This window comes from Impatiens glandulifera, chromosome 1 (genome assembly GCF_907164915.1).
Source record: "Impatiens glandulifera chromosome 1, dImpGla2.1, whole genome shotgun sequence".
In the NCBI taxonomy this organism is placed as follows: Eukaryota; Viridiplantae; Streptophyta; class Magnoliopsida; order Ericales; family Balsaminaceae; genus Impatiens; species Impatiens glandulifera.
The window spans coordinates 64,007,941-64,017,773 of record NC_061862.1 but is presented as its reverse complement, the minus strand read 5'-3'; the positions used below and the strand labels follow the sequence as shown (position 1 = coordinate 64,017,773).

At 25.8% G+C, this 9,833-nt stretch overlaps 1 pseudogene; it reads right to left on the bottom strand.

Annotated features, from left to right (window-relative positions):
• Positions 1 to 4,230: 4,230 nt before the first annotated feature.
• Positions 4,231 to 7,155, bottom strand: LOC124930100 (annotated as a pseudogene).
• Positions 7,156 to 9,833: the final 2,678 nt, after the last annotated feature.

Sequence of the window (9,833 nt, the reverse complement as noted above, 5' to 3'; positions counted from 1 at the left end):
CAAATTGGGATTAATTTGGAATTGGGTGTACCAGGATCTACGTACGTACGTACGTACGGTGGGGGAATCGGTTGTAGACGGTCTTTAATTTGTGTCTGTCGAGAGGAAGAGTGCCGGCCGCCGAGGGAGATTTGAGTCGAGACAGTCGACTGAGGGAGGTTGATGACCGTCGGACGGTGGTGGAAGACTGTCTGTCTGTAGATCACTGTCTTTTTTGTTTGTCGGAGGAAGAGTGCCGCCGCCGAGGGAGAATTGAGGACAGACAGACAGACTAAGGTTGACGGACGGTGATCGTCGACGGCTTACTTCTTCAACCCGCAACAAGCAAGATCCCAATTGCAATAGACAAGTTTACACTTTATCTCTCTCTATTCTCCTTTTACCAAACAAAACCCACCTGTATGTTTCTAATTTTCTTTCCTTTTTTTATACATAAACTTTTATTTTATAAATTAAACTCTTAAAATATAACTTTATTAAATAATATTTATTTTAGTAAATATATATTCTCTTATAATATTTTGTGTAATTATTATTATTTAGTTCACACATTTATTTTAAAAAATATATTATATAACTTTACTATTTTTACTAACTAATTAATGTCAATTCTCAATTAAATAAAAATTTTAAATTGATTATATTAAAATCTATAAATCTCAGGAAAAAGATAAAGACAAAAATATTAAAATCAACAAAATCAAACATAAAATCATAAATTAAAAATTTTTATATTTCGAATATAAATGTAAATGACATGATTGATATGTGATACTTGTTTAAGATGCAATCAAAACATAATAACTATTAAAATAAAATAAAAATAAAAAAAAAGTTAAGCAAATTAATACAATACATGAAATATATGCATATAATTAAAGATAACTAGATATCACCCTATTAGATCTTTTTTAAAGTACATTAAAGGAAAAGAGAGAACCATCTTGACGAAGGATTGATTTTAATGTGTTAAAATAATTATCACAATTACAACAACCTTTTTTATATTTATTTCTTTTATACCTTCTTCTTAATGCTTGTTTGATGTTGTTTATTTGGGTAATTTTTCTATTGGATTTTTGTAAAAATCAAATATCATAAAAAAAGAAAGAAAGTAGATTATTTATGTTTTTATTTAGTTGAATTATTATAATATTTTTGTATTTAAAATTTAAATTTTATAAAAATAAAATAAAAATATTTTAGTTGATAAATCAAGTGGTTATTTGACAAGTTAAAAAAAATATAATGAGATGGTTGTATTTTGAATAAATTTTTTTAAAAAGACACAAATCAAATTACTCTTAGAATTATTATATAAAAATTTAAATTAAAATCTTGTTTAAATGAAAAAAAATTGTTTATTTTTTTATATTATTTGAATCAAATTAATAATATATTTATATTAAATAACCAATTAATATCAAACAAGTTCTTGTGAAATGATAAAAGTAATAAAGTGTCATAATTTCCTATCTCACCCAATCCCATATATCCCCTTATTCAAAGTTATTTTTGAAAAGAATAAGTCACATTTTTTGAAAAAATTTTAAAAAAAAAGGGTTATGATGAACTTACTTACAATATATCCGTTTGAGAGAATTTTTTTGGCATATATGATATAACCTAGTAAATTCAGATTTTTTAATCTGTTTAATTTTATTTTATCAAATTAATAATTTAATATTTACTTTTACATTTTAAAATATTATTTTTACCTTATAAAAATAATTTATTTTAAGCAATTTCATACACAAATTAAGATGAAGCTAATATATATAGGCATAACAAATATTCGGATTTCGGGTGCCGACCCAAATCCGGATCCGATTCTGCCCTGAAAAAGCGGGTATATGAGTGACCCGAATTTGACAAGTTCCGACCCGTTAAGTACCCGACACCCATTTTTTTAATAATCCCCCAAATTATTTTTCAACATAAGACATATTGTCAAGTACCTTTCATGAACATTTTGAATTCTCAAGTTGAGTTTTTGTTTATTTTAGGTCTAAAAGATCAAAATAACTTAATATATCAACTTAGAAATGGAGAATAAATTTGTCACCGTATAAATAATTAAGATTGAAAATTTGGGATAATAAATGACTATTAATTAATTTCAAATTAAGTAAAATAGACTATGAAAGAGAGGAGACCAGAAATATCAATGACTAAAAGCAAAGACCAATTTATTTGTACTATATACATGTACTAAAGTACTAGGGTTAATTGAATCTATTGGAAAATTTTAATTTTGGTTAATTTAACGATTTTAATGACTTTTTATTTAAAATTTTGTTTGATTAAAAAAATTAATTATTTGATTTTTTTAATTAGTAGAATTATTATGAATATTTTTATATTTAAAATTTAAATATTATAAATGTAAAATAGTTTATTTTACTTGATAAATTAAATAATTTAATAGTTGAAAATAAATATAATAGAAATGTGGATCTTAGGTAAAAAAAGAAAAAAACAATTAACAAACGAACTCTCAACTAAGAATTATTATGAAAATATCAATACTCTCATATATTATTAACTTTAAGATTTAAAAATTAACTTAGTTTAAAATTTCATTTCAATTGTAATAAATGTGAATGAGTTATTTAGAGGATGTACATTTCAACTAAGAATTAATTTTGAATTATTAAATAGTAAGATATGATTTAATCTTCACAAAATATTTACACAAATTTTTATTTTGTTTTGAAAACTATTAAAACCATTTTTGTTTGTTGAAAAAACATACATTTTCCGTTATTAACAGAGTCGGCTAAAAAAACCGATAAAAAGAGGAACAAACTTATCAATAACAAGAAAATTGAAAACATCTTTAAAATGTTGAGCAAAATAGAAGTTCCCTTAAGAAAAAAAATAATAACCTGATCAAACATGAAATTGATCCCAATTTCAGTATTAACACCAAAAAAATTTATTAAAACTCAAACAACAATGTAACAAGGAAATTTTAATATTTAACTGCATAAAATTTTCACCAAAATCCAAATGTCAGACTAACTTGTCTTTTAACTAAATAAATTTGAAGCTTTATAATAAATTTAAAAAAAAAAAAACTGGTTTTTGACTTATTTACAAAAATTGTTAAATATAATAACTAAGTGTATAACCCTATTATACCTTTCAATTAGATGCTAGCTATTTAATTCATCTAGATTAATTTTAATGATATTACATAAATTACAATATATTTTTTTTTTATAAATATGTTTAATCTAGATCACATCATGGTATATATGTTTTATAAGCTCGCTATGGCAGTTCTTTTCATTACACAATATATGTATTTTATGACTTAACATTAATCTATTATTGCATCAAGTGCTCAGATATCACTAATTTCTTTTATTTCTTGAACAAAGTATTTTCATTAATCAACTTCTTGAATGGCCATCGGTATACTAGTTCTTCTATATTCTATACTAATACATGTTCCAATAACATTAAAGTTTTGCAATAAAACTACACTAAGCTCACAACGAATTTTCTAATGCAGTTTTGTGATTATTCGTTTAAGAAAGAAAGAGAAAAACAAGTAATACCCCAGCCAAAGCTGCAAGTTTGGCATCATCAATCTTGAAACTGAATAGGCTCGGTACAAGTTCTACAATAGAATGATCAAGTTGGATAGCTAGATCATACCCCTGCAGCAGGACAACTAGATGCATTTCAAAATTTGAACTGATTTTCCAAAAAAGTTGAACAACTAAAGAAAAAAAGGAAACCTGCTTGGAACTCCCACTGGCTATTAATACATAATCAGCCTCAATATATTTCACAAGATCAGCAGTTCGCTTCTCAATCTTCACAAGGAATTTCCCACCAGAAGCGGTTGAGACTGATGTAACAGATCTACCAGTCTGCAATGAAACTGGTTCGAGTCTATATCAGGCCTTAATTATACACAAAGGGTATAGGGCAAATTCAAATATAGTTTCAACAACCAAAACTATTGAGGTAATTTGATAAACTAGAATTTACCTTTTTTATTCTCTGCTTCAGTAAGAAGGCAACCCACTACTGATCAATATGAACTGTTACTGACTGGAAATACCCTTCATCATCTTCAGTCTAATAAGGCAAAACAGTATTTTGATAATTATCTCCAGAAATATGAACAAACAACTGGATTACCATTACTCGAGCCCTAGAAAGTATTGAAGATAACTATAACTCATTAGTACTGGATCCACTGAGTTTGTGAGGATGCATGTTATAGATAGCTTAGGCAAACAATTAGATCACCACAATCCAAAATGTTAGTACTGGCCCATTTGGAAATACTTTTTGGAGCTGAATTTGGACAAGAAACATCAAACAATGTCCTTATAATCACTTATTTTTGTCAATTGACAATTATCTAATTCAAATGTTGATTTAGTTGAGATAAAGATAATATTCTGCGACAAAACTTAATTACACATGTATTCATAAATGTAGTAACGATTTCTCGGCCAAATTCAAATTTAAACTCAGACCCAGATTCAGTTTCAAAAAGTGTTTCCACCACATGAGAGAATAGATTGATTGAAGTTGAACAAAGACAAAAGATAATTAAGTTAAAATCAAAACCTTGAGCTCCACTCCATGGTCAGAGAACCAGGACATGGTATCTTTTGGACCATGCAATTTGAAGAAAAGCCCTCTGAATTATTTTGTTACCCCTAGGATAATGTTGTGCCAAAGCCTACAAAATTTCTCAGATCTTTCAAACTGGAATGAAATGACTAATAAATACCCTTAAACTCCAAAAAATCACGACTTATCTCACTTACCCAGTTATCAAAACAATGCCCATTTGTTACATTGCATCGACCCCCACCTGAAATTTTAACCTAGTACGAGAATTCCCACGCCAGTTAAAAAAAATTATTTATAATACGGCTGTCATCTTAGCTAAATACTTATAAAAATGATACCTTGGACAAGGGTTTTCCTTTCTCAATAACAGTCACGTTCAGATTAGGGGCTAATGATTTAGCCTTAATTGCTCCAAATATTCCGGCGGCTCCGCCACCAACGACCACCAAAAGCTCTCCATTTCCCTAGCACAAAACGGTTAAGAGAGAGACAACGGGGGGAAGGAAGATTATAGTGACGAAGCTTACTTACTTGCTCGGGTGATGAGAAATTAAGATACTTGTTCTTGGGAAGAAGGAAGGAAACTATGGATTCTGGAGATAGGTAAGGCTATGGCTTGCTTATACTTGTTCATCAGCCGCATTTGGCACAGCAAAACTAAAGATACAAGAAGATTCAAGTAACTTTGTATAGCTATGCTCAATTTTAAAACACTTTTATTTATTTATTTATTTATTTATTTATTTATTATTATCTAAGTTGTCTAGCTATGCTCAATTTCAAAATATTATTTATTTATTTATTTATTATTATCTAAGTTTATTTTTGTCTTCTCAAGTTGTTTTGTCTTTATTGGTGAAAGCAAAACCGCCTTAATCGCTAAATCGAACTCAATCATTCTAAACTTAATCGACTAAACTGAATAATTGACCGTTTATAAAGGGGTCAAAACCGAACTATTCGGTTTAACCAACCTATGAAGGCTATGATAGTTAAAATTTAGAAAATATATATAATTTGTTACAAATATAAATTGATACATAAATATTTCTTTTTAATAATATAGTTTTTAATATTCAACTAAAATATATATAGTTTTATACTTGTTATTTGTTTTTCAAAACTAATATAGATAGTTGATATAAATTTGTATAATTATATTATTTAGTAATAAAAAAAAATTGTGAACTAAGAATTGAGACTAAATCAATCAAATAAATCTTTTAAATGACCAAACTGAATAGACTAAGATTAATAACCATAAATATGACGGTTTTAAATTCTTTTAAACTTACTTCAACGATTTAATTATACCTTTCGATGTAAAACCGACTGAAATGAACCACTTACCTTACTCGTGTCTATGTTCGACTCACTCTTTTTTGTGTTCGTGTCTAAATTATTTTGAAACCTAGTGTTGTTGTGACGTCGTGAATCCTTATTTTTAAAAAATTAAAAACATATTGCGATAAAACAAAACTATGATAATTTTAATTATTGGAATTCTTTTTTTTTTTTATCAAAACTAATAATTACATTACTGGTCTAAATTTTAATAATTAAAGTAAACTAAAGATATAATAAAAAAATTTGGTTAGGATGGTTTGGGATTTGATGCTGCCCACCAAGGCTTGTTAGGCTACCTTGAAATGGGTTTTGGGATAAAATCCAATTTTTATCTCAAAACTCAAACATTTTATCATCATTAAATTAAATAATTTTATATTTAAATATCAAATTACCCTATAACTTATCCTCTCTCTAAACTATCATAAATAAAAAAAAATATATTGTAATTTATGTAATATCATTAAAATTAATCTAGATGAATTAAATAGCTAGCATCTAATTGAAAGGTATAATAGGGTTATACACTTAGTTATTATATTTAACAATTTTTGTAAATAAGTCAAAAACCAGTTTTTTTTTTTAAAATTTATTATAAAGCTTCAAATTTATTTAGTTAAAAGACAAGTTAGTCTGACATTTGGATTTTGGTGAAAATTTTATGCAGTTAAATATTAAAATTTCCTTGTTACATTGTTGTTTGAGTTTTAATAAATTTTTTTGGTGTTAATACTGAAATTGGGATCAATTTCATGTTTGATCAGGTTATTATTTTTTTTCTTAAGGGAACTTCTATTTTGCTCAACATTTTAAAGATGTTTTCAATTTTCTTGTTATTGATAAGTTTGTTCCTCTTTTTATCGGTTTTTTTAGCCGACTCTGTTAATAACGGAAAATGTATGTTTTTTCAACAAACAAAAATGGTTTTAATAGTTTTCAAAACAAAATAAAAATTTGTGTAAATATTTTGTGAAGATTAAATCATATCTTACTATTTAATAATTCAAAATTAATTCTTAGTTGAAATGTACATCCTCTAAATAACTCATTCACATTTATTACAATTGAAATGAAATTTTAAACTAAGTTAATTTTTAAATCTTAAAGTTAATAATATATGAGAGTATTGATATTTTCATAATAATTCTTAGTTGAGAGTTCGTTTGTTAATTGTTTTTTTCTTTTTTTACCTAAGATCCACATTTCTATTATATTTATTTTCAACTATTAAATTATTTAATTTATCAAGTAAAATAAACTATTTTACATTTATAATATTTAAATTTTAAATATAAAAATATTCATAATAATTCTACTAATTAAAAAAATCAAATAATTAATTTTTTTAATCAAACAAAATTTTAAATAAAAAGTCATTAAAATCGTTAAATTAACCAAAATTAAAAATTTCCAATAGATTCAATTAACCCTAGTACTTTAGTACATGTATATAGTACAAATAAATTGGTCTTTGCTTTTAGTCATTGATATTTCTGGTCTCCTCTCTTTCATAGTCTATTTTACTTAATTTGAAATTAATTAATAGTCATTTATTATCCCAAATTTTCAATCTTAATTATTTATACGGTGACAAATTTATTCTCCATTTCTAAGTTGATATATTAAGTTATTTTGATCTTTTAGACCTAAAATAAACAAAAACTCAACTTGAGAATTCAAAATGTTCATGAAAGGTACTTGACAATATGTCTTATGTTGAAAAATAATTTGGGGGATTATTAAAAAAATGGGTGTCGGGTACTTAACGGGTCGGAACTTGTCAAATTCGGGTCACTCATATACCCGCTTTTTCAGGGCAGAATCGGATCCGGATTTGGGTCGGCACCCGAAATCCGAATATTTGTTATGCCTATATATATTAGCTTCATCTTAATTTGTGTATGAAATTGCTTAAAATAAATTATTTTTATAAGGTAAAAATAATATTTTAAAATGTAAAAGTAAATATTAAATTATTAATTTGATAAAATAAAATTAAACAGATTAAAAAATCTGAATTTACTAGGTTATATCATATATGCCAAAAAAATTCTCTCAAACGGATATATTGTAAGTAAGTTCATCATAACCCTTTTTTTTTAAAATTTTTTCAAAAAATGTGACTTATTCTTTTCAAAAATAACTTTGAATAAGGGGATATATGGGATTGGGTGAGATAGGAAATTATGACACTTTATTACTTTTATCATTTCACAAGAACTTGTTTGATATTAATTGGTTATTTAATATAAATATATTATTAATTTGATTCAAATAATATAAAAAAATAAACAATTTTTTTTCATTTAAACAAGATTTTAATTTAAATTTTTATATAATAATTCTAAGAGTAATTTGATTTGTGTCTTTTTAAAAAAATTTATTCAAAATACAACCATCTCATTATATTTTTTTTAACTTGTCAAATAACCACTTGATTTATCAACTAAAATATTTTTATTTTATTTTTATAAAATTTAAATTTTAAATACAAAAATATTATAATAATTCAACTAAATAAAAACATAAATAATCTACTTTCTTTCTTTTTTTATGATATTTGATTTTTACAAAAATCCAATAGAAAAATTACCCAAATAAACAACATCAAACAAGCATTAAGAAGAAGGTATAAAAGAAATAAATATAAAAAAGGTTGTTGTAATTGTGATAATTATTTTAACACATTAAAATCAATCCTTCGTCAAGATGGTTCTCTCTTTTCCTTTAATGTACTTTAAAAAAGATCTAATAGGGTGATATCTAGTTATCTTTAATTATATGCATATATTTCATGTATTGTATTAATTTGCTTAACTTTTTTTTTATTTTTATTTTATTTTAATAGTTATTATGTTTTGATTGCATCTTAAACAAGTATCACATATCAATCATGTCATTTACATTTATATTCGAAATATAAAAATTTTTAATTTATGATTTTATGTTTGATTTTGTTGATTTTAATATTTTTGTCTTTATCTTTTTCCTGAGATTTATAGATTTTAATATAATCAATTTAAAATTTTTATTTAATTGAGAATTGACATTAATTAGTTAGTAAAAATAGTAAAGTTATATAATATATTTTTTAAAATAAATGTGTGAACTAAATAATAATAATTACACAAAATATTATAAGAGAATATATATTTACTAAAATAAATATTATTTAATAAAGTTATATTTTAAGAGTTTAATTTATAAAATAAAAGTTTATGTATAAAAAAAGGAAAGAAAATTAGAAACATACAGGTGGGTTTTGTTTGGTAAAAGGAGAATAGAGAGAGATAAAGTGTAAACTTGTCTATTGCAATTGGGATCTTGCTTGTTGCGGGTTGAAGAAGTAAGCCGTCGACGATCACCGTCCGTCAACCTTAGTCTGTCTGTCTGTCCTCAATTCTCCCTCGGCGGCGGCACTCTTCCTCCGACAAACAAAAAAGACAGTGATCTACAGACAGACAGTCTTCCACCACCGTCCGACGGTCATCAACCTCCCTCAGTCGACTGTCTCGACTCAAATCTCCCTCGGCGGCCGGCACTCTTCCTCTCGACAGACACAAATTAAAGACCGTCTACAACCGATTCCCCCACCGTACGTACGTACGTACGTAGATCCTGGTACACCCAATTCCAAATTAATCCCAATTTGTTATAATATATAGATACAAAACTGCATTTTGTATCTAATTGTTTAATTAGCTAGTTATTTTTCAAAGAATTTGTTATAGTATTACTTTCAAATTTCTCTGCCCGACAGACTGTATCATGTATGTTTGGTAATTAGTTTAATTAACTAGCTAGGTTAGGTTAGGTTAGTTTAGGTTAACTTAATCTTGTTTGTTCCATTGAGTTTTATTTTTCTCATTTGAATGCAAATA